Genomic DNA, 24,110 nt, shown 5'->3' with positions numbered 1-24,110 from the left:
GGGGCTACGCTCAACCCCGTCCCTCCGGCAGCCAATTGGGCCCGTCGCCTGGCTGGGGTGGGGTCGGTCCAAACCAATCGGAAACCGGGAAGGGGGCGGGACTTCCCTTTTAAACTTCATAACACCCTTCCTCTCCCCTCTGGAGGAAAAGTTGGAGAACTTCAGCTATGAGGGCGTGTAGAGTTGTGCTACTCAGTGAACGGAGGCATAGCGCCGGCTCCTGGCCTGTGGTTCCTGCACACTTGGGTGGTCTAAGGTTAGAAAGATCCAGCCTAGACCTGTTCTTATCTCCCCAGGCTCCACTCTTCTTCCCATACACAAGCCCTTTATAGGTTAAAATTATCTTCCTCTTATCGGGTCCCAGCTTAACCTACATACAAACCAGCTTGCAGGAGCAACTTCCCATCTAGGATCTTCATGAGAAAAAGGACCACAAGTCTTACCGCCACACACATGGGAATCTCTGGGGCCAACAACCTATAAGAAAAGGGAGCTGCATTTTTAGATGGAGAGTTAACACGCTAGGAGTCAGTGTATGCAGTGCTGCGGGAGAGATAGTTTAGCAGTTATGAGCACTGGCTGTTCTTGTGGAGGGTGGTTTTTTCTCAGGACCCACATGGCAGCACACAAATGGCTTTAACCTTCCCCCCAGGGGAGGCGATGCTGTCTTCTGGCCTCCGTGGTTAAGTGTTAGTATACTGCTGTGGAGGGAAAAATGGAACAGAGTGTAGTCAATAAAACTTCACTCGTAACCAAAAGTGAGGGGGAAAAAATGACCAAGAGGGATTGGAAGGAGAAGTTGGGGATATGTATAACTGAAATACATTGTATATAAAATTCTCCAAAAAATGTAAAATATTATATTTTTAAAGTGCCATGTCCTTTTTGTAGACACAACAGGCATAAGTACGCAAGGCATTAGCTCATCTGACACAGAAGTCTGAACCAAGGAAAACTATTTAAGGCTGGGATGAGGACACTTTCTGGCAAACAACAGGAGGCTTCAAAAAATCTTCCTTGTTGTGAGATTTTCCCAAAATGTTAGGTCTCACATAGGATGACATGAAAAGACAAACAGCCTGAACTCACAAAGGCTCCTTTTTGTCTCCAAGGGCAGTTTCTTTCTTCACCTTCCCCTTAGAGTGGATCTAGGCTTGATTGTAAAAGTGAGAAAATTTTCAGAAATCTCCTGAAGATACAGTATTCAGAGACCATTAATCCTGAGCAGAAAATCAGTAACCAAAAAAAGGGAGAAAATGGCTAAAGTTTCTCTTGGTGAGACTTAAGGAATCTTGACTCCTCCTCCCTGTGAAGATCCACAGCTGGTCTGACTCAGCTGAGTGTAATCCAGCTGTTTGTGGGTGGCAGGTTCCCCTCTGTCTACACTGCTAGCAGAGAAAGCCAGCATTGTCTCATGCTGGACTCCCGGCCATTGTCCCAGATTCTAGTTCTCACCTGCCCATCACAGCAAGTGACTAAACAGATGGCTCATCTTGGTTGTCAACTTGACACACCTGGGAAGAGACAACCTCAGTTGAAGAACTGCCCCGACTCCCATCATCTTAGCATATAAGGGTGTCTATGGGGCATTTTCTTGATTCCTAGTTGAGCTAACTTAAAATGGCTGGAGTCTTTTGAAACCTCAAAGCACGTCCCCAATGACACGTTTCCTCCAGCAAGACCATGCTTCTTAATCCTCCCCAAACTGGCCAAATGGGGACCATGTATTCAAACTGCCACAAAATAACTAAGGCTGAAGAATTGTGAGTTCAAGGCCAGGCACATGGCAAGACGCTGAGGGAGGAGGAGAAAGAAGGGGAAGAGGAGGAAGAAGAATGGGGGTAGGGGAGAAGGAGAGATGGCTCAGTGGTTTAGAGCACTGATTGCTCTTCCAGAGGTCCTGAGTTCAATTCCCAGCAACCACATGGTGGCTCACAACCATCTGTAATGAGATCTGACGCCCTCTTCTGGTGTGTCTGGATATAGCTACAGTGTACTTATATATAATAAATAAATAAATCTTTAAAAGAAGAAAACAGAGAAGAAAGGAAAGAAAGACTAAGTGAGAACATGCAAAGGGTCTCTTTATCGACTTGAGTAAAAATCTAACTACTGCCACCCGAGGCCCTACAGCACAGACTACCCTTTTCTCCACCTGGCACGGGAAGCAAGCTACCCTGGGCCCATTCTTCACTCATGGCTACCAGCACAGAGACTTCGAAACCTTCTAAGAGTTTCTCCTCCGTCTGCATTCACCTAATAAGATTCTGTTCTCCAAGAGCAGTTAAAAAAGTCTGCAGGGCACAGGAGTACCCCAAAGGGCTGCACACCCATACACAGGTGCCTGTCACATAATCGGTATAGGCAGTTTGTCACAATCCGTGGGACTTGTGTGTGCTTAAGTATTAGTTTGCTAGCTTGTTTGTTTTGAGACCAGTTTTGATATGTAGGTCAGGCTGGAGGGGGCCAGGGCGGGGAAGGGGACCTCGCAGTCTTCTGCCTCTGCCTCCTGAGTGCTGGGATTACAGGCATGCGTCACCGCGCCCAGCTCATCTGTGCTGTGCTCCAATTAAAAGGCGATTTAAAAAATAAGCAGGAGTCCTTCCCAAGTATGTTTCCCTAGCAATAATTTCCCTGATGGCTCAACTGAAAGCTGGCTACCCTTCCCCCACAACACACCACCCTTCTGAAGAGGTTCTGAGACTCTCGGATGTCACTGTCTTTGAAGTTCATCCCTTAACGTAAGAGAATAACAACATTTTTATTGTGTATTTTTGCATGTTGTGTGTAATATATGAGTGGTGGGGGTATGTGCTATGTGGAGGCCAGAAGTCAGCACTGGGTGTTTCTCTTGGTCATTCTTCACCTTATTTTTCTCAAGGAAAGCTCTCTCACTGGGCCTGAGGCTCAGTGGTTCAGCTGAACCAGCAAGCTCCTGGAATTCACCCATCTCCACCTCCCAGGGCTGGAACTACGACTCACAGCCCGTCTGACTTTCTACATGGGGACTGGGGACTTGAACTCAAACTCCTGCACAAGTAGCAACTACTTGAGCCACTGAGTCTTCTCCTAGCCCGGAAGCCATGTATTGAATCTCCTATAATGCTAGCATAGGGAACACTCAATAAACACTTTGGAGTGACTTGATCCGTGGTTTGTGCTTAGTGGAGTGAATTGTGGCTGTTCTTCCTGAGTTTCCATGTGCCCTTTAATTGGAACCCGATCAGATCTGAACACAGGTAGAATAGTCTGGGGGCTGTGCTGCCGCTCACTCAACGCTTGCAGCACTCGGGCCCTGAGATGGGCACCCTGACCCTGCATCCTGGTCTCCTGACTGAATCTTACACGTGGAGCCTTCAGTAGCATGTCTCCCCTACATAATTTGCTGTCAAGTTAATTGCGGCCTTACTCTCTGCTGGTGTCTCCTGGGGCATCAGAGGTTATTGTAGCCTGGGCAAGTGGTTTCTTTTTGTTTGTTACTGGATAAAGCAAAGGAAATAGCCACAGCCACAAGTATAGTTTGCATCAGGTTCCAAAAATGTTGGGCAAGTTATTTTTATGAACTGTCTGCATGATGTCCCCATGGTGTCTATGTCCAGTGGCCTTTTGGGATTTTTCCAGTCTAGAAACTTGATAGCTGATGTCTGCTCGTTCCCATTTGAGAGCAACTAAGTAAAGAGCACTGCTTTGAGTATGAAGCATAGTTTTCCGTGTTGATCTAGAAGCATCCTGTGTGAAGTTAAGCCACCATTATCAGCATTTAGCCAGACATGCTTGGTATGGTCTGGTTCATTACTCTCACTTTTAAAAAAAATTATTTTAGCCAGGCAGTGGTGGAACACACTTTCAATTCCAGCACTCTGGAGGCAGAGGCAGGAGGATCTCTGTCAGTTCAAGGCCAACCTGGTCTGCAGAGTGAGTTCCAGGACAGCCAGAACTAAAAAGAGAAACCCTGTCTACACACATACACACACACACACACACACACACACACACACACACACACACACACCTTCAGAGAAAACTTTTAAAAAATTATTTCTTATCATACTAAATCTGCAGAAGCCAGTTTTAAGTTTTGCCTTTTAGCAACATACATAAATAGAAAGGACAATGTACTTAAAAATAATAAAACATGTTTAGTCCTGTGTAGGTGAATATGCCTGCGTGCATGGATGCTCAAAGAGGCCAGAAGAAGGCATCAGATCTCCTGAAGGTGCAGTTACAGGCCCCTGTGAGCCGTCCAACACAGATGCTAGCAGCTGAACTTGGGCCTTCTAGAAGAGCAGCAAGTCCTCTTAACCACAAAGCCATCTCTCCAGCTCCTTAGTGATACACATTAAAAAGTGTTTTAGTAGCCAAGAAATGGTGGCTCATGCCTTTAATCCCAGCACTCAGGAGGCAGAAGCAGGCAGATTTTTGAGTCCGAAGCCAGCCTGGACTACAGAGTGAGTTCTAGGAATTCTAGCTACACACACACACACACACACACACACACACACACACACACACGTGTCTTGAGAAACAACAACAATATGCTACAATACACACGCTGGGGGTTGGTGGGAGAGTGTGTAGGAGCGTGTGTGTGTGTGTGTGTGTGTGTGTGTATACATAAATAACAAGCTAACAAAGATGTCTCAGCACTACAGTGGGCTCACACTGCCTTAGTGTTCTGTTTCTCTGACCTCCTGTCAAGAAACATAAGATAAAGGCACAGAGAGCCATCCTACATAGCTTGATCGGTGTCTACTTCCTAAACCGTATAGCAGGGCTGTAGATGTGACCCATGGTCAGAGAGGGGAAACAGAAGATACAGAGAGAGAAGACCTCAAGGTTGCAGACCCCACCCATTGAGAGGGCAAGAGTGAGAAACAGAACCAGGTAGGCCAGGGTACCCAGGGACCTGCAGAAACAGGGAAGAGACCCTAGGTGAAAGAGGCTCAGATGGCATCTGATGACAAAGACGGCTTCTCAGGAGGAGGAGCACAAAGAAGAAACACAGTGAACCTAACCGTCAAATCCTAAATGATCCCTCTCCAAACAGGACCATTGCCTCCTAAGCAAGCCCCAGAATCGCATGCCTGGTGGCTTCTCAGTGATCCTGGCTAATGGAGGCAGTTAGCAGTCCCACGGAGAGGCCAGGACATCAATTTTCCTCTCCTAGTTCTGATGCCAAGGCAGATAGCTGGCGAACCCTCCAGCCACAGGGTCATGAGGAAGGAAACCTCGATCCAGAACTCAGCCCCACAATGAGAGCCCCAAGGCAGTTCTCACACCCTCCTCCCTTGCCATACTGAAAACTAAAACGTGTTGTGTGAGTGAGCTTTAAAAAATAAACAGCTCATCTTTGGCCCTAATTGTAAAATCAGCTGAGTCTGATGACTCCATCCGGCAAAACTGGAATGGGGGAATAGGAGCTGGTTTCTGCGCCATAAAACCTTCAGCGCTTGCATACGTTTGTTTGCACTAAACCTCCTAGGCCTATCAATGCCCTCTAACAGAAACAACCTTTTAGAAAATATCCACACACGAACAAATCAGTGAGTGGGCAGGTGTAATAAACGCAGATGTGTGTGCACATGGAGGCCAGACTGCAGCGGTCAGCCACTGTCTTGAGCCTGAAATTCACCAAGTAGGCTGACCAGCGAGTCCCAGAGATCTGCCTGCCTCTGCCTCCCTGATGCTGGAATTGGAGAAGTGTTCAGCCTGCATGGCTTTTTTTAATAAAACAAAAACATAGGTTCTAGGAATTGTACTCAGGTCCTTGTGAGTGAAAGGCAAGCACTTTGCCCACTGAGACATCTCTCTTAGCTGCGGAAACAGCTTCTCTCTTCTCCCCCTGCAAAGGTTTCTTCCTGTTTAGCTTAGCAATGGCTCCTGTTTACCAGTTATCTCTCAGAAAGGGCTGCTTTCTGTCTTCCTTGACGTTTACAGGCTGCCGTTGATCCATGACACACAGCACGCCATTAGTTTCATTATGGAAAGACTGAGCTAAGAAGCAGCAGAGGGGTGGAGTGGGGTGTCACGGTCCAGATGGAAGCCAGATCCCCCCACCCCACCCCATCGCTGTTGCTGGCCTCATACCTGAAAGCAGCAGATACTTAAGGTTGTTTGTTTCACCGGATTCAGGAAGACAATCCAACTGGTTTCTGTTGTGAAAGTTAAACTTGGTTGTCAAGCTCGTGCACACAGAGCTCCAGGAATTCTCCAGGAATTCGGTGGCCTTCCCTTTAATGAGATGACCGATGGGTCCATGAGGCCAGGCTCAAGACTGAAGCTCCTGATCACCCTTTCAAAGCAAGCTGATTTAACCCAGAGTGAAGGGAACTGCCAGGAATTCAGCTCAGGGATCTGGCTGAAAGATTTCTGGACCCTGGAGTTTTATCTTAACTGGGTTGCCAAGATAAGCCCTGTGGGGAGCTCTGTGAGATACCAGGAAAGGTTTTGGAATTTGAATCGAAAAGATGGCAGTCTACCTCTGAAGATGTAAAGCGGTAAATGTACTCAGTCTCCCCGCACCCCACCCCGATAGTTTTCATTGGCTGATTAAACTACCAGTGCATAAGGTAGCCAGCTCCACATCACATGCTGCTGGGTTCCGACAAAGAACTTCATAGGAAGAGCAAGTCAAGCCATGTCTGGTGGATGGCTCAGTCAGTGAAGGGGTCGCAGCCAAGCCTGGCAAACTGTGCCTGACCCTTTCTTATGTGGGTGGAAGGAGAGAGTGCACTATTGCAAGTTGTCCTCTGACCTCCACAAAAATACTGTGGCAGAAATACACCCATATGCACACATATACACACAACACAAACGCGCACGCACGCGCACGCACACACACAAATAAGTGTGAAGACAAGGAATATGCTAAACTAAGATGGGTGTGGTGGTATAAGTCTGCACACAGGAGGATGAAGCAAAGATCATAAGTTCAAGGCTGGCCTAGGCTACAGAGCAAGGCACTATTAAAAACAACAACAGAAAATCAAGCTCCATCTCACTTTCTTTTTTTTTTTTTCTTTTCACTTTGCAGTCCAGCTCCTTTATTTCCTTTGTGTACATTAGGCCATGAGTCCGTATGGACTGGGCTCCAGCAGCTCGGGCTCCTTCCCGTTAGTCCTCACAAAGTGGGCTTCTCTGGGTGGCGCAGGCTGGCGCTTCAGCTGAACCCAGGTGCCCTTCTCTTTGGCTTCCTTTTTCTTCTGATCGTTCTCCTTCACCCGCTTCAGGAAGCTGTCTCTGCTCTTCGAGTGCTTGATGTGCTCAGTCCGCACATTGATCCTCTTAGCCAGAGTCTTTCCTTTAACTTGCTTCTTTACAATGATGCCCATGGCATGCTGGGTGATATTGTAGACTCTTCTGGTTTTGCTGTGGTAACACTTATGGGGCATTCCTTTTTGAACAGTGCCCATTCCCTTGATGTCTACAATATCACCCTTCTTGGCGATTCACATGTATGTGGCCAAAGGAATGACTCCATGTTTCCTAAAAGGTCTAGAGGACATATACTGAGTACCTCTCCTCTTTCCTTTTGTGTTCGTCATTTTGGCTAGTTACTGGAAGATGGCTGCCCTGGCGGAAAGGAGTCCATCTCACTTTCTAATGCACATAAAAAGCAACCTAATTAAGCTTCCTGGGGGTCAACAGTGACCTTACCATTTTCTAGTCACTTAAATTGAAAATTATTATTGACTATATTAAGTTCTGTTGCACAGAAATGCACAAATAAAGTCACATGTACACATTTGTAAGATAGTGTATTATTTTTTTATTCATGACAGAATGCTTTATATGAGATGGTAGGAGACACTTCAAACGTTTTAATGGGCTATTTTGAATTTTTTCATCAAATATGCTAACAAATGAATACAATTTTATGTAAATCTTGACTTTATGTAAAGTATAAATCTAGATAAAATGTACCTGGTAAAAGATTAATGTTGGGGGCAGGGAAGCTGGAGGAATTGATAAAGGCTTGCTGGACAAGCATGGGGCCCTAAAACAAAACCCAGCATGTAAAAAGCTGACAGTGGATCACCCTTGGAGTCCCAGCACTGGGGATGCAGGGACAGGAGGATTGCTGGGTCCAGCTGGTCAGCCAGTGTGGCTGAGTTCCTGGTCCAAGAATAAAATGAGAGTTATTGGAGAAGACACCAGTTCACACAAAAATTAATCTTAATTTTTTTTGCATGATACATCATTCACCAAGAGAAATTTTTTTAGTTTGATTATGAAGACTAAGACTTTTGTCCCCTGGAAAAGAATGGCTAGTGATTTCTTCTTCTGTGTACCTCTTTCTAGAAAATTGTCTACAGTAATGCATAATATTTCATTGAAACTTAAGATATAATTTTATATCCAGTTGCTAAGTCATATTTTATTGCCATGTTTAGGATAGAAGTAATTTAAAATCAAGGGACAAGTCAGTCCTGCATCTAGGACATTAGAACTGTTTCTTAAAGCTCTTATTCTGAGACTTCTGCCTGCTGGAGTGCTTTCATGGCTTGATCATGATTAAAATTTTATCATCTTTGTTTATATAGTAAAAAAATCAACGAATATTCAAACATAATGAACTTATTTAACTTTTTTCCTATCTCTGCTTTAATAAATGTTGTTACCACAAGTGAATATATATGATAATAACCAATAAACTAAGACACCAACATGCTCTGGACTTCAAACAAGTGACATTTTAATTTCATCAGGCTGGGAAGAAGTATGTGTCTATTACGCTCCATAAACTTCAAAAACCACCCTAGGACTAAACAGCAATTAAGAACCATTCCTTTGAACTCCAGAAGGGTGGAGCCATGCATTTACCCAAGATCAAGGCATAGCATTCTAAAGCTAACTAAAAGGTGAACCTTCTCCCACTTCTGAGATGGAGTCCCGAGAGAGCAAGAGATGCCTAAGACCTGTCAGCCTTTTGGCTCGTGACTCTTCAGTGACACGTGTCAAGTAAAAAATGCAAATGAATCCAAGCCCCTCAGGTGACTGGGCTCTTAGCAGCAAATCAAACCCTAACTAGTGGTATCTTGGGAAATTCCCAAATGTGGACGTCATCTGACAACATCTGACAACAGTGACGGTTGTTCACGCTGCCACATAACCCTTTCAACCAGAAAGCTCCCATCCAGTTCCACACCAGTCCAAGTCAGGATCTCCAATAAGCAGCTGAACACTACCTGTTTTCAATGGTTTTATTTAAATCCCAGTTCGGTTTTGCAACTGTTGACTAATATATGAACACAGTACATACTCAAGGAGAGCTGTGATATGTTTCTATATATGCAATGTTCATCTCTCTCTTCAAACACCTACCATTGATTTATATAAAAATGTTTATATAACACAAACCCACAAAAACCAAACCAAAACAATAAAACCAAGAACAAAAACCCACCACATGATACATCATTGATATGGGACAGGATTCCAGAAGTTATTTCTTCTATCTACTTATAACTTTGGAGCGCCAGTCCACCCTTCTGCCTCCCCTTCTCCCCTAAGTCAGATTTTCTCCCAAAAGAAGTTGACAAGACAGGTAACACATTTCATTACCATAGTGTTTTTTTCTTTCCTTAAGGAGAGAATGGAGCACAGGAAGGGCGAGCATGGTCCACGTTAGACAACCAGGGATGGTGGCTCTTAAGTTTGAAAGGTGACTTTAGATTCCTAATGAACAAAACTGTGCATGACAGCTGTTGCATCACAAGTCAAAGACAGCAGGTCCTCAGCAATTGTCCGTGCAGCATTCTGAAATAAATGCTATGCAGGAGTGGCCATGCATGACATAGGGCAGGGAGCATTGTTAAGAGGCAATCTCGGCTCTAAGAAATGTCTTTGTTGGGCATCCCTCCATTCCTATAGCCATTATGGGCTGGTCACAGCTGATGTGTAAGACACTGATAGAGACTCAACAGGAGCCATTAAGCAAGTAGGTGGATAGTGACTCTAAGTGGGTGGGAATGATGACGTTTTGAAGGGAAGCTTAAACAGTCTCTTCAGCCATACTAGTTTGGGCTGATCACAGAGCAGCTGAGGGAGGCTACAAAAAGGGAGTTCAAGTATAAGTCTGAACCTCATTAGTAAGGTGGTCTTGGAGACATAGATTTAAGATTCACAGGCCTATGACATAGGTACTGCAATGTTCAGAAATCGAACAGAGACAAGGTACCAGCAGAAGAGCCTGGTGGGAACGGCTAGAGAGGGGCAGCAGACCAGAGAGTATAATGAGACAGCAGCCAGGAGAGGGTGGGTTTTCAAAGACCTGTGAAAGACGGAGATCTAGTGTAGCCGATTGGTTCTACACTATAGGTGTTACCAATGACCTTGGTAAAGCAGCTCCCAGGAGTTGAGGGGAGGGAAGGTTGGTTAGAGTAGACTTTATGGAGAATGGAAGATGGTAAGGTAGAGACTGTGGTGTGGAGGGAGCAGGAAAATGTGGGTGTATCTAGAGAGTGGTGGCTTGTCTGTGGGAAGCTCTCCTTTCGGAGGTAGGAGCTATTACTTTTATGCAGCATGGAATAGGGATAATATAAAGGGGAAAGTTTCAGGAACCATGTGAATGGGCTGGCACATAGAAGGAAGTGTCTCCCAAGAGCCACAATCATCAGTGCTTAGGCAAGTTTGAAAAGAAATGGCGAGGTCTGATGTGGAGGCTAGGACATTTCACACTTAGAGCCCCTGAGCACCAACAGGTGTACCTGCTCTCAGAAATAACTAGTGTTCTCCCTAAAGTGGAGATAATTTATCAGCTGATGAATTTCCAAGGGCAGCATATACCCGACTCCCAACAGTTGAGCCACCAGGAGCACAGTTTATTTATGTTCAAAAGCTAGATGGAGACTGATCAAAAGACTTGTGAACAACACACTATATTCCACCCTTCTGTGCCCCTCACATTACAAGCACTATGAGTAACACTTATTAAAGTAACACCTAGTGTCAAGCACTGTGCTAAATTCTTTATAAGCATTACTTGAATACTCCCAGCAACTAAGTGGGTAATGCATTCTATAATAATAACCCAGTTTTATTAAATGATGGACCTGAAACTTACACTGCTAAGTTATATCAACATTAGAGCTGTCCAGGAGAAGGACGGAGAGCTAGCAATTACGAATCAGGCCATGCTCTTCTGTCCGGGGAGTGTAAATGGGCGTCAAGCCACAACCGGAAGCTGTGTTCGTGTCTGTAAATACTTTGTACACATATAAAACTGGAAAACCAAGATGCAAATGAAACAGTGTACATATATACATCATATGCCATGGAAAGCTGTATTCAGACAGAAAGTCAGCCCCTGTTGGGAAAAAAAAAAAAAAGGAAGCTCTGACATCATCAATCCTGTTGGAAGAAAGACTCCACCAGAGGTGTAGTTAACAACTGGCTTTTTGCAACTGGGTGGGAAGAGACCTGACTCATCTCAGCCAATTTCCAGGGTGTAAATACTTCCGTCCTGGAGTTCAAGCTATCGTGTGACCCCAACCGGTTCAGCCAAATTCTTGGAAACTTCTCTGTGAGATAACTGCAGCTCAGCACTGAAAGAGCGTAGGATGAGACCGGAGACCACAAATGTTTTCTGGGCTATCAAGTGAGGAGAAGAGGATGCACTTGGGATTATAGAACCCCCATCACACACCGTGGACCAAGCTAATGAGACAAAACGGGGAACCCCCAAGTACGCATCATGCACCAAACCTCCTATGGACCAAGTTAATACAACCAAATAGGAGACCCAAATATACATTATAAAGATCTGAATGTACTGCTGATATCGGAGTGAGGAATAGGCGTGATAGGCAGTTATTCCAGTCCTGGTCTTTCCTTTGTACGAAGTACTGAAAGGACTCTGAGCAAGACAACTACTGAGCAAATGTTCACCATAGAGTGTGTGTGTGTGTATGAGTGCATGTATGCATGTGCATGCAAAGTTTCTGTATAGAGATTTTTCAGAGTGATCGTTTCCTGTGTGAAACATGTAATGTGTGTGCATGCATACATGTGTGTCTGCGTGTGTGACTTCAGACCCATGTCCTTGAACAATAGCTGACACGGCTTCCCAGATTAGGAGACTGAGACATTGCTTGCTGTCAATTTATCCAACCATGTAAGCCGCCGAGGTCTCTGTATGAAAACAGTTCACTCAAAGAGACTTAGCTTAATTCCATCTAAATAAAGGATTCATTGACCTTCTAGCTCCTGGTTTAGGAGCAGTAATGCTTACCAGAGAGGAGCATTCACAGAGGCACGGGTGACTGTGAGGTGAACCTTCAGAATGTGTCCTCCCTGTTTCCCTCACGATCATGTTGGAACAGGTAAGGCTTAGATTCTAGGCTTAAAACAAACCTTTTAGGTAGAGCTGGGTTTCCTTTTAGATCTGTCCTCTAGTCCATCTACTTCTTAATGTCAGCGACCCTGGCGTCACATCAATATTATGATTTTGTATGTATGTATGTATGTATGTATGTATGTATGTATGTATGTATGTGGTGGAGGGAGGCTGTACCACACCATACCATACATGTGGAAGTCAGAGCAAAGAGAGCTGGTTCTTTCCTTCCACTCTGTGGACCTCAGGGATTGAACGTGGATCCCCAGGCTTTCATGCAAGCTCCCTTACCTGCTGAGCTTTCTCACCAACCAAAACCTATAGACTTCTGTCACTTAAATTAAAAACCCAGTCAATGGTGTCTCCAAATCAAGATTCTAAGTAAATATACAAAACTTTTAAAGGTGACATGACAAATAGCATTCTTTAAAATAGAGAGAATTAGGCCATGTGAGAATTTATGACCAAAACTTTATCTGTAAGCTCACTAAACATTCACTGAACGCTTACTCTGAGCCAAAAGCTGTTTGGAATACTGGAAATCCACCAAAGGACTTTCCCGGGCCCTTCTCATGCTCTTCACAATGTCCCCTCTTTATTGCCTCCCACTCTGGCCTACTCTGCATTCCCCATCTGGGCCACATCAGAGGCACCAACATCACACCTGAAGCACTGACATGCCTTCTTCCGCCATGATACCCCAACACTCAAGTAGAACACAAGCAATAGCCCGTGCTGGTGCAACTGGAGCAGAATGAGCACGGAGGAGGCAGCCTGAGAGGTAACACGTAGGCAAGTGTGTAAAGCGTGCAGAACCTGCCTGGTAGGATGTGGTATGGGCTTGGGACTTTACCTGGCAGGAGGCACCAGGACTTTGTCAGGGGCGATGGTGACTAGATTAATATGCTGGCTTGTTTTATGTCAACTTGACACAAGCTACACTCATTGTGGAAGAAGAAACCTCAACTGAGGAAATTCTCTACCAGATTGGCTTGTGGGCATTTTCTTGGTTGACAGTTGATGCGAGAGGGCCCAGCCTACTTAGCACGATGACATCTCTGAGCATTTGGTCCTGAGTTGGATTAAGGAGGAAAAGGCAGCAGGTTGAGGGTTCAAGAGATAGAGAGATGATTCCAAGGTTAAGAGCACTGACTCCTCCTCCAGAGGACCTGAGTTCAATTCCCAACACCCACATTGTGGCTCAAAACCATCTGTAATTCCAGTTCCGTAGGATCTGGCACCCTCAGTCACACATACATGCAGACAACACGTCAATGCACATAATTTTTTTTTTCAAAAAGCAGACTGAGCAAGCCACGAGTAAACAGCACTCCCCCATAGTCTCTGCCTTAGTTCCTGATTCCAGGATCTTGTCCTGACTTCCTTCATGATGATGACTGTGACTTGGAAGTATAAGCTGAAATAAACCTGCTCCTTCCCTAGATGCTTTTGATTACGGTCTTTACCACAGCAAAAGAAACTTAAGACAACTGGGATTACAACAGTAGAAGTGATTGGATTCTGGATACACAAGCCAGTCAAAGTTTCTAATGGCTGATAGGATATATAAGAGTCAGTTATAAATCTAATAAAATTAGTTATAAATCTACTCAGGCTAGGAGGATGGAGACAATTATGGGTGGAGCAGGTGGTAGAGAGGACCTGGGATGACTGGACATCCCTATTTCCCATGTTTAGCAGCAGGTTAATGGCATGTCCATGTGGCAGGCTAGATCTACTCATCTAGAGGCCATAGATGAGGTCTGAGGTGAAGTGTCAACATTTGGAGGTCCTCAGCTTGTGGTTGGTGCAAGACATCGTGAGGTTACCCGTGAAAGCAATGTAAACAAAAGACGCAAAGGAAAAGACAAGAAACCTACAAAGGAGATAGAGAAGTGAAAGAGGAGCACCAAGAGGATGATGGGAAAGAGGTGTGGCCAGCTGTAGTCATGCGGCTGTGCGCTGGTTGAGGACTGACAACCAGGATAGCTTTGAGTAGAGGTCATTGCCCACCTGGACCACAAGCAAGCAGTGTTGGTGGCATGGTGGACACAAAAGCCAGCTACACTTAACTTTCAGAGGCAATTCTGGAAGAATGGGGACTGTCTCAATGGGTGAGTTCTTTAAGGAATCCTACAGGTAAAGGGGACTGCAGAAGTGTGAGCGATGTTGCTGGTGGAGTTTTTTCCAAGATAGAACATATTAGCAGAATGCCACCCAGCGAATTTTATGTACATAGCTCTTTGTAAACACTCCCTTAGCAACTCTACTCTATTCTTTCTGTATCTCTACCTAGGGGCTGGAGTGGAGGGTCAGAGGTTAAGAGCACTTACCGCTCTTACAGGGGGCCCAGATTTGTTTCCTAGGGCTCGTAGCTTACAACTCACGACTGTCTGTAATTTTAGCTCCAGGGAATCTGACCTGCTCTTCTGGCCTCAGGCACCTGCATGCATGTGGTGCACAGATGTAGACTCAGAATCTTGGCACGAGTGTGCGCTCGACACACCACACACAAGCACACACACACCAAACGAACAAACAAACATGTCCACCTGAATAAGCCCTGATAATAGATAAATTCTTTACGACAGAGATTATGTTTTGTTCACACAGCTGAGTTCAGGTGTGGCAAAGTGTTGGGTTTTTCTCAGTGTCTGGGAGTAAGCTCACGTTCCTTAGCTTATGGTCCCTTCCATCCTGAAAAACAGCTGAAGTCATATCTCCCTCTGGTTCTGAACTCAATCATAAAGGTTCTTTGTTTCAAGGAGGTATGATCAGATCCGGCCCAGCAGGATTATCTCTCCATATCAAAGTCTCAGATTTAGTCACATTTTTAATGGCTTTTTTTTTTTTGTCACGCACGGTCACCTCTTCCTAGGTGGGTCACCAATCTACCAGTCATATGCAATGACTGACACATAAATATGTTTGGCACACAAATCCTGTATGGTTTTCATTATGACATTTACAAGTGTTTTCCTTTCTCTCATGGTTTTCGCAGGAGGGAAGAGCATAAAGCCAGCCACACAATAAACGTCGGGTGAGCAGCTGAAGACAAGCCTGGTCTTCCATATGAACTGCCATCGCAGAAGTCTCTGTCAGCTCAGCTCTGTCTGTTCACCTGAACCAAATGGGGCTCCCTCTCCAGGAACACAGTCTATTCTCCACTTCTCACTCTATCCTTATTATATCTGTGAGCTCACGCCATGAGCTGTATGAAACTGTCCGTGACATCCCCAACAGAATGATGAATGTTTGTTCTGAGGGTCAGTGATTTGGCTCCAGGGGCAAAGGCGCTTGCGGCTAAGCCTGAGTACCTGAGTTCAATCCCCGAGGCCCACATGATAGAAGGGTAAAAAGATTGATGGCCACAAGTTGTCCTCCTCCCCACTCATGCCTCACACCAATTAATAAATCAAGGTAAAGACTTCAAAGATAAAATAATGTAATAGTCTGTACATGTATTTAATTTGGATGAACAATTCATACATTGAAAAGCAAGTTAGCCTTAATAGTTTGTTTCTTTGGCTTTGTATTGGGGGAGAGGGGGCTATATATGGTCCAACAGGAATGCCCTGCGTGTGCATTTTTAATTTTTTTAAATTAAAAAATGGAATTGCCCCTCTGAAAGCTTCTCTGTGCCTTTCTTTCTATTTTAAAACATCAGCATTTCAACAGCTGCTCGCTGTGCCATTAAGGGAGCTGCAGCAATGAACCAAACCTTCATTAAAAGGGCCTTAGGTTGGAGGCGTTAGTGAGGTAGAGTTTTAGGCAGAGCGCATAGGGCTGGGCCTGGGTGTGGGCAAACAAATGGAGATGTGTAGTTGGTAGCCCAGAAATGTGTCACCAAAATGACTAGAGGGAACCGCCCTGGAGGAATTGGGAAAGGCTCAGTTGCCAGAGGAGGGAATCCAAGCCCAGAAGAGCAGAAGGAATGGGCACCTGGAGAGCTGCCCTGCCCGTCCTACCCTGAGGCATTTGGCTCTCCTTGGAGCACCTCCACTGGGACAGGTGTTTCCTCTGTCTGCTCCGAGCCTCTGCGGCACATTCCAAGGCCTTTACTCACATCCTCTAGCTCCCTCCCTTGTTGTCCGAGCCTTTGCCTTTCTGAACTCTCTCTCCTCCCCAAGCTCATGGGTCACCTTGACTGTTGGGGATCCTGATGCCTCCCTCAACCTTCTCCACTCTCTAGATCCCTCCTGCAATGGCTGCCATGATACTGCTATTGGCTTAAGCAATAACTGTCTCCGAGACCAAAGGTCCGAACTTCAAGAGGTAACAAAACTGCGCTCCCTCTGCAGGCTGCAGAAGAGACTCCTTCAAGCTCTCTCAGAGCCCGAGCTGCTCCCCAGCCATCATGTGCAGATGCACACATTGCTTGCCTCCAGCCTCTGCTGGATCCCTCCTTGCCTGACTTCTATAGGTCTTCAAACAGTCGCTTTTCTGCTCAAGTATGACCTCACCCTAACTAGTTAACATCCACAGGTTCCAACGCTTGTGTGTGTTTGTGTGTGTGTGTGTGTGTGTGTGTGTGTGTGTGTGTTCATGCCTGTGTGTGTGTGTATGTATGTATGTATGTATGTATGTATGTATGTATGTATGTATGAGCTTAGTTATGGAGGTCAGATGACAACCTTGTGTGTGGTTCCTCCAGAACCTTTTGCTTTGTTTCTTGAGAGCTAAGCTGGCAGACAAGGAACCCTAAGAATTATCCTGTCTCTGCCTCTCTTGTTCTGTAATTACAAGTACACCACAAGTGAAACCTAGCTCTTGTTTTTAAGACATGGGCTCTGGAGAACAAACTCTGTTCTTCATGCTTGCAATGGAAGTGCTTTTTCAACTTAGCATATTTTTAGGGGACAATTTATAGAAGGGACTAGTGGTCTGCAAAGTAAAGCAAGGCTCCCCTCAGAGTCTCCGAGATTATTTTTCTATGGAAGAGAAATAAATTCAGTTTTACTACTGTTTAATGTGTGGATTGATACTGATGACTACCTCAATGTAGGCTACTGGTTAGAGCCCTAGGACACAATCCAAGAAAAAAATGGGATGTGGGAGGACACCAGGCTCTCCTACAAACATGAGAACCAGATTTGAGGTTGTATCTTGTGCTACACAAATTCTCAATTTTCCAAATGTGTTAGTCATTTTTATGTTGACAAACAATAAGAAGTCCTTGACCCAAGGCCAATTAAAAGGCTGCAGTCGGGGTTTGGGATTTAGCTCAGTGGTAGAGAGCTTGCCTAGCAAGCGCAAGGCCCTGGGTTCGGTCCCCAGCTCCAAAAAAAAAAAAAAGAAAGAAAAGAAAAGAAAAGAAAGGCTGCAGTCATGCTGGTTAAAGGTTATCTCACAGGAGCTCAAGTAGAGGTGGGCTTAGGAGATTCTGAGGTGTGGTTGACAGACTTTTAGGGCCTATGTGCAGCTTAATTTGGATTGTCAACTTGGCACAGCCTAGAATCACCTGGGAAGAGAGCCTCACCTACTAAGGAATTATCTAGATCAAGTTGGCCTGTTGGCATGTCTGTGAGAGACTGTCTTGGTGTTGATTACTATAAGAAGAACCAGTCCATCGTGGATGGCGGCGTCCCTAGGAGACGTTCCTGAAGAGTATCCTGAGCAGTGTAAGAGAGGTTACAGCTCGACGAGAGATGGTTCTCTCTCTCTCTCTCTCTCTCTCTCTCTCTCTCTCTCTCTCTCTCTCCACCCTTGATTGTGGATGTGACACTTTACATTCCTACTTTGATTCCCCTGAAATAATGAACTATAACTAAAACTGTAAGCCAAACAAGCCCCTTCACCTGTAAGATGCTTATTGTTGGGATATTTTATCACAGCAACAGAAATTAAATTAGAACAGCCCATTCAGATACAATATTGAAAGATGCTAAGTCAAGGCTGACTTCCCAGTTTTAAACTTGAATGCACGAATGAATAACTTCATGGGCTTTTCGGTTTTATTATCACAGCACTGGGCATGAAACCCAGGCTCCCACAGAGGCTGGGCAAGTTCCCTACTACTGAATGACACCCCTAGCAATAATGTTCTCTGACTAAAAGTGTGCACTCAGAGCAATGAGTTTGTTGGATGGGGAAGGTTTTGGTTAGGCTGTTAGACTAGAGAAACCTGAGCTCCATCAGGCATCCAGGAAGATGCTTGGGTCTGGAGCTGAAGATAAAGGACTGGATATCAGCAACAGAGGGGATGGCAAACCACAGGAGAGCACGGGCAAGCCCCGGAAGTGTGTGGAGGGAGGCACACGAGCCTAGGACAGAGGCTTGAGAGCAGCAGAGAGAGGAAGAGGGAAAAGCAACAACTTCGAGGTCACGGAGGCCAAATGGCAGTTAGTACTAAGCCACAAGTGATCTGGACAGACATCAATGGCAACTTTCCTGTCAGACTTAAATAGCTCTGCTCCTCCACATGGCTGACAGCATGTCCCCTCCATCCTCTGCTGCCTCTTTATCTGTGAGAGAGCAAAGAAGCCCGAGGAACTCTTCACAGTGTGGTTGTTGGTTTGCAGACTTGATTGCAATTATTTGGGATATCTATTTGTTCTGTTTAACTTACTTTCTTTGTTTGTTTGTCTGTTTGTTTATTGTGTGTATATGCACACTTGAAAGACAGAGAGAATCGTTTGTGTGGGAGAGCATCTGCACTCCTGTAGATAAGCCCTCACCTGTACTCTGTAAGGAAGCCCAATAAACTCATGTGGAAGTCAGAAGACAGCTGCAGGACCTTCTATTACTAGATGGGTTCCTGGGGATTGAACTCAGACCATGAGACTTGGCAATGAGCCCCTTTTACCGTCTGAGCCATCTCACCAGTCCCTTTTCTCCTTCTGTCTTGGTACTTAGATGTTTGAACTAGACAATATGCAGAGAAGTTGAATATTACAACAATAAATCCTCTATCTGACCAAGTATTCAACCCACTGATCGGAGAGCCAAAGGTTTAACAAAAGGATACAGGACTGTGCATAATGATGTCCGCCAAAGAAACCTACAAGGACCCTGTGACCCTTAAAGGTCGTGCATGCTAATTTACTTGACTTATTCTTTTTTTTTTTTTTTTTTTTTTGGTTCTTTTTTTTTTCGGAGCTGGGGACCAAACCCAGGGCCTTGCGCTTCCTAGGTAAGCGCTCTACCACTGAGCTAAATCCCCAGCCCCCTACTTGACTTATTCTTTCTGCACCCATCTGAGGCCAAGGAACCAAGACCAGTTCACCTGTCACCCATGCTGCATGCCATCTGTTCCCTGCCCACTCCTGTGACCTATGACCATAGCCATTCTTCGATGCCACCATTGGTCATTGTGACTTGTGGTGCTTTTTCCTCCCAGAAGCTTTTGTCACATGGTGTCTGTCACTTACCTGATTCTTGGTACATGGTGGTGAGAATGGACCCCACGGTCTCATATGTTATACCCCTGGTTAGTGGTTGTTGGAGGAGGTGAGCTATGAGGTTTCAAAAGTCCATGCCAAGCCCAGGTGTGTTCTCTCTCTCTCTCTCTCTCTCTCTCTCTCTCTCTCTCTCTCTCTCTCTCTCTCTCCTTACTGTCTGTGGATCTGCAGATCAAGATGAAAAGCTCCCAGCTACTGCCCCAGCCCCATGCTTGTCTGCTTCCCACCATGATTGTGGGCTGACCTAAAGCTGTAAAGCAAGTTCCAAATTACATACTTCCTTCTATGAGTTGTCTTGGTCATGGAGTCTCATCACAGCAACAGAATAATAAATAAGATGCAGTAATATGTATGCTGATAATTAAATCACTTTATCTCATTTTTCCACTTCTATGGTTTGTCTCCCCCAAAGCTCTAGGTGCTGGAAGCTTGGTCCCCAGGGTGGTATTGTGGTGAAAGAACCTTTGAAAGGTCAGGACTTGTCAGTCGTGACTAAGTCTTTAAGGTTAATCCTGGCTCTCTTCCTGGATCTTGAGTGTGGATTGTAATAAGAGAACCGACACCTCCCCCACATCCCTCTGGCTTCCTTCCTTGTACACTTGCCCTTTCTGTAAATAGTCTTTTTCTTTTCTCTTTTTTTTTCTTTTTTCTTTTCTTTTCTTTTTTTTTGGAGCTGGGGACCGAACCCAGGGCCTTGCGCTCGCTAGGCAAGCACTCTACTGCTGAGCTAAATCCCCAACCCCTCTCTTTCTTTATCATGTTGTGACAACCAAGAAGGCCCTCACCATGCTGGTACCATGCTGCCGAGACCCTGTGGTTACAAAGTCTTTGCTCATTGCCCAACATCAGATGTTCTGTTGTAACAATGCACAACAAAAAGAGAAAGGCATTCTCGAGAGTTGCCGTCCTGGGAAGGAGTATGTTGAAATCCTCGACATATTTTGTTCATACCTTTGGAAACAATAATTTCCACCTTTGGCATAGATTTTATTATGTAACGAATTTCTAATCATATAACAAGATACAAGACATTGGCATGTAAAGATAGTTAAGACATGTTTAAAGTGTCAAGATGAAAGGCCATCCTAACTAATGACTTTATTCTGAAGTGATTTTTTATATATTTGGTTGTGAGCCTAGCCTTTAACGGCTGAGCCATCTCTCCAGCCCCTGAAGTGATTTTTTAAAAAAATATTTTTATTTTATATTATGTGTGTATGAATCTTTTGCCTACATATAAATATGTGCCACATGCGTGCAGGGCCCTCAGAAATCAGAAGGGGCCTGGAGGACTGGAGAATAGGACGCCCCTGAAACTGGAGTTACAGATGTTCGTGAGCCATCATGTGGGTGCTGGGAGCTGAAGCTGCCCCCTCTACAAGAGGATCGATTCAATTAAAAATTTTAGAAAGAGGGTTTCACTGTATAAATGTCTCCCTTCGTCCACCAAGTGATTTTCAGAGCACCTTCCAGGGTCTGGAAAATGTGGTCAAGTCTTAGTGATATTTCAGGCTTACAATCTGGAAGTCACAATCGCTCCTAAGGAAGCTTTCCAGTTCAGTGAGTGGTGTCTTAGTTAGGGTTTCATTGCTGTGAAGAGACACCATGACCAGGGCAACTCTTATGAAGTACATTAGTTGGGGCTGGCTTACAGTTTCAGAGGTTCAGTCTATTTCACCACGGCAGGGAGCGTGGCAGCATGCAGGCAGACATGGTGCTGGAGAAGGAGGTGAGAGTTCTACATCTCGATCCAAAGGCAGCTAGAAGGAGGCAGTCTTCCACACTGGAGGAGCTTGAGCATAGGAATTCAAAGTCCACCTTCATGGTGATGTACTTCCTCCAACAAGGCCACACCTCCCAATAGTGCCACTTCCCATGGTCCAAGTGTATTCAGACCACCATAGGTGACATGGTTAATTTTATTTTCACTACCTGTTATGAGTGACTATTCTTCAAGCCAAGAAACCACCATCTTGGGGAGTTCAAAAGGATCATCCCAGTTTGTCTCGATGATTCTTTATATCCCCTCACAGAGGGTGAGAAGCTCAGGGGACCCTCACCTGAGGGTACAGCCACCACCCAGCATAGGCAACCCTGTCTTAATAGCTTATAGCCTCAAGGAGGAAGAGTCTGGAATGTGTGGACTGGGAAGACTCGGGGCTTGTGGGGCTTCATTTATGCAGCTACAGAGAACCCCTCATCCCTGCTGGGTAAAGTCTTTTCATGTGTGGACAGTTGGGAAGAAGTTGGCATGGTCCTTAATTGACCATGGCACTGATCAATACACAGAAGCAAGTTGGGAACTCCTGTAGGTAACCCATCACCTATGCTTTGTAACGAAGACCAATAAACTAATAGGTTCTCCAGAGTGAACTTGGAAGAGTGGTGCCTTGGTTTGCTGTTGAGATCGTAGGAGAAGGAGTACATGTCACTTATGCCCATTTAACTCATTTGAAATTAATCTCATTTTCTTTTTCCACTATAAAGGTTATCCATTAGACTTTGTTATACCTTATAAACGTTTGTTTGTTTGTTTGTTTGTTTGTTTAGACACAGCCAGGTGTCTATAATTAGACTGTAAGATGTAGAGGGTAGCTATTCCACAAGCTCTCATCTCCATGCTGCACACTGCACATAGCTAGTGCTTGTTGCCTAGGCATGGTCCTTAATTGATCAGTCCATGGCACTGATCAATACACAGAAGCAAGTTGGGAATTGTGACTCACACCAACAATCCTGGTACTCAGGAGGCTGAGGCTTGGCAATAGTATAAAACTTGTATCAAAAATACTCTCCCCCAAATATAAAAGGATGTAAGTATATAACCTTGTTCTCAGGAAAGGTTCAGTATGACTGAATGAAAAGGTCTCACTTGAAGACGTAAGTGTCAACTCAAGCAACATCATGGAACCTGTGCTTCACTGCAAATAAATGCACAAGGGCTCTGGCTCCCAATCCTTGGATCCTTGAGTCTCTTGTAATCTATGTCAGATGTCATTTTACACACTCATACACACACACATGCACGCGCACACGTATACATGCACACACAGAGAAGAAAACAGGACAAAGGCCTCCAATTTCAAATCTACACACCACAGTTCTCTCTGTGATAGATCACAGTGCTTCAAAATAAGGGAGCACACAGACAAATTGGAGCCCGGGTGGGTGGAGACTTCTGGTTAATTGACTTCTTTTGAGAGCGTCCAGAAAATTAGTAAAGACAAGAGAAACAGTACACCCTGGTAATGCATACCTGAGAGGCAGGAACCGAACGAAGCCTTCCGTATCAGATGTTTGCCATTGCCTAAGTGCTGTAGGCAGCCTTGCTACACCAGCCACACCCTTGACACTTAGCAAGGGTGTGAGCACGAGCACGTGTACACAAAGACTCCTGTCTGAAAGGATTGAACCTTCAAATTAAATTCAGCCATTTTTATTTATCATCACACAAGAATGGAGAAGCGGAGACAAACTCCCCGTGAGTCACTTCTTAGACAAGTTGCTTCATTTCTAGAGGCTTTGCTGTGAACTTAGGTACAGGATCCTGAAGGTTCCATGTTCCTGCTGGCTTTTGCTCTGCTCACATAACTCAGTTGGTGACGTGATTAAAGAGACCCTTGCCACCTCAAGGACTTGCTGGTACAACTGCCCCAGTCCTGTATCCTCAGAGACGCAGACAGAAGTCAGCTGCCCAGGAAAAGGAGCAGAGGAAGGAATGACTTGCCCACCAAATCTGAGGGAAAGCCCCAACAGGCTGGCATTCCCATAACCCCATCCTGGAGGTCCCTCCTCTGCAGGAGGCAGAGCCTCATTACCCGCTCCTCCTTTCTGACTTTTCCCTTTAGACCACAGTTCTCCAGTCACCCCAATTTATTTTCTGTCTTTGAACTTGGGTCCACCCACATCAAGAATGCTGTCTGTCCATTCCTCAAACCCCCAGGAGGAGGGCCAGTAAGATGTCTCAAGCTCTTTTGGAAAATATTTTTATATAAAAGGTCATAGTGATCAAAAATATCCGTTGCTTTTTTACAGCACAGTCAGTCACGTATCTAGTAGTCAATCTCCAGCCCCACGTATCCATCTTAAGTCACTCTAAATGCTGCCTAAAAGGGTAAGGATGTGCACCGCCGAGTTACGTAATTTGGGGGTGGGTGGGAAATGCAGTCATTCTAATCTAAATGTCCACGACCAAGGAATGAGCAAATTACAGTACATTGAAATGATGGGACATTGTGCTGAGAAAAGACAGAGACAGTTTGGAATTAAAATGTGGTGACTGATTATTTCCCAAAATGAGTGTTGAGAGACAGGGGAGAGGGAATTAATTGGCATGATGCCCGCTCAGTAGACGTGAAATAAACAGAAAAAAA

The 24,110-nt window shown here is 45.1% G+C and overlaps 1 long non-coding RNA gene and 1 pseudogene across 1 annotated transcript in view; both read right to left on the bottom strand.

Moving 5' to 3' along the window:
• Nucleotides 1-7,056: 7,056 nt before the first annotated feature.
• On the bottom strand, nt 7,057-7,544 carry LOC108351720 (60S ribosomal protein L21 pseudogene; annotated as a pseudogene).
• Nucleotides 7,545-9,191: 1,647 nt separating this feature from the next.
• LOC134480063 (uncharacterized) overlaps nt 9,192-24,110 on the bottom strand; it is a 34,113-nt gene continuing 19,194 nt past the window's right edge. Inside the window, exon 2 of the long non-coding RNA XR_010054196.1 lies at nt 9,192-23,427. This is a non-coding gene — a long non-coding RNA (uncharacterized LOC134480063). The remainder of the gene's footprint in view (nt 23,428-24,110) is intronic.

This window comes from Rattus norvegicus, chromosome 8, assembly GCF_036323735.1.
Source record: "Rattus norvegicus strain BN/NHsdMcwi chromosome 8, GRCr8, whole genome shotgun sequence".
Lineage (NCBI taxonomy): Eukaryota > Metazoa > Chordata > Mammalia > Rodentia > Muridae > Rattus > Rattus norvegicus.
This window is presented reverse-complemented; position numbering and strand designations above follow the sequence as displayed.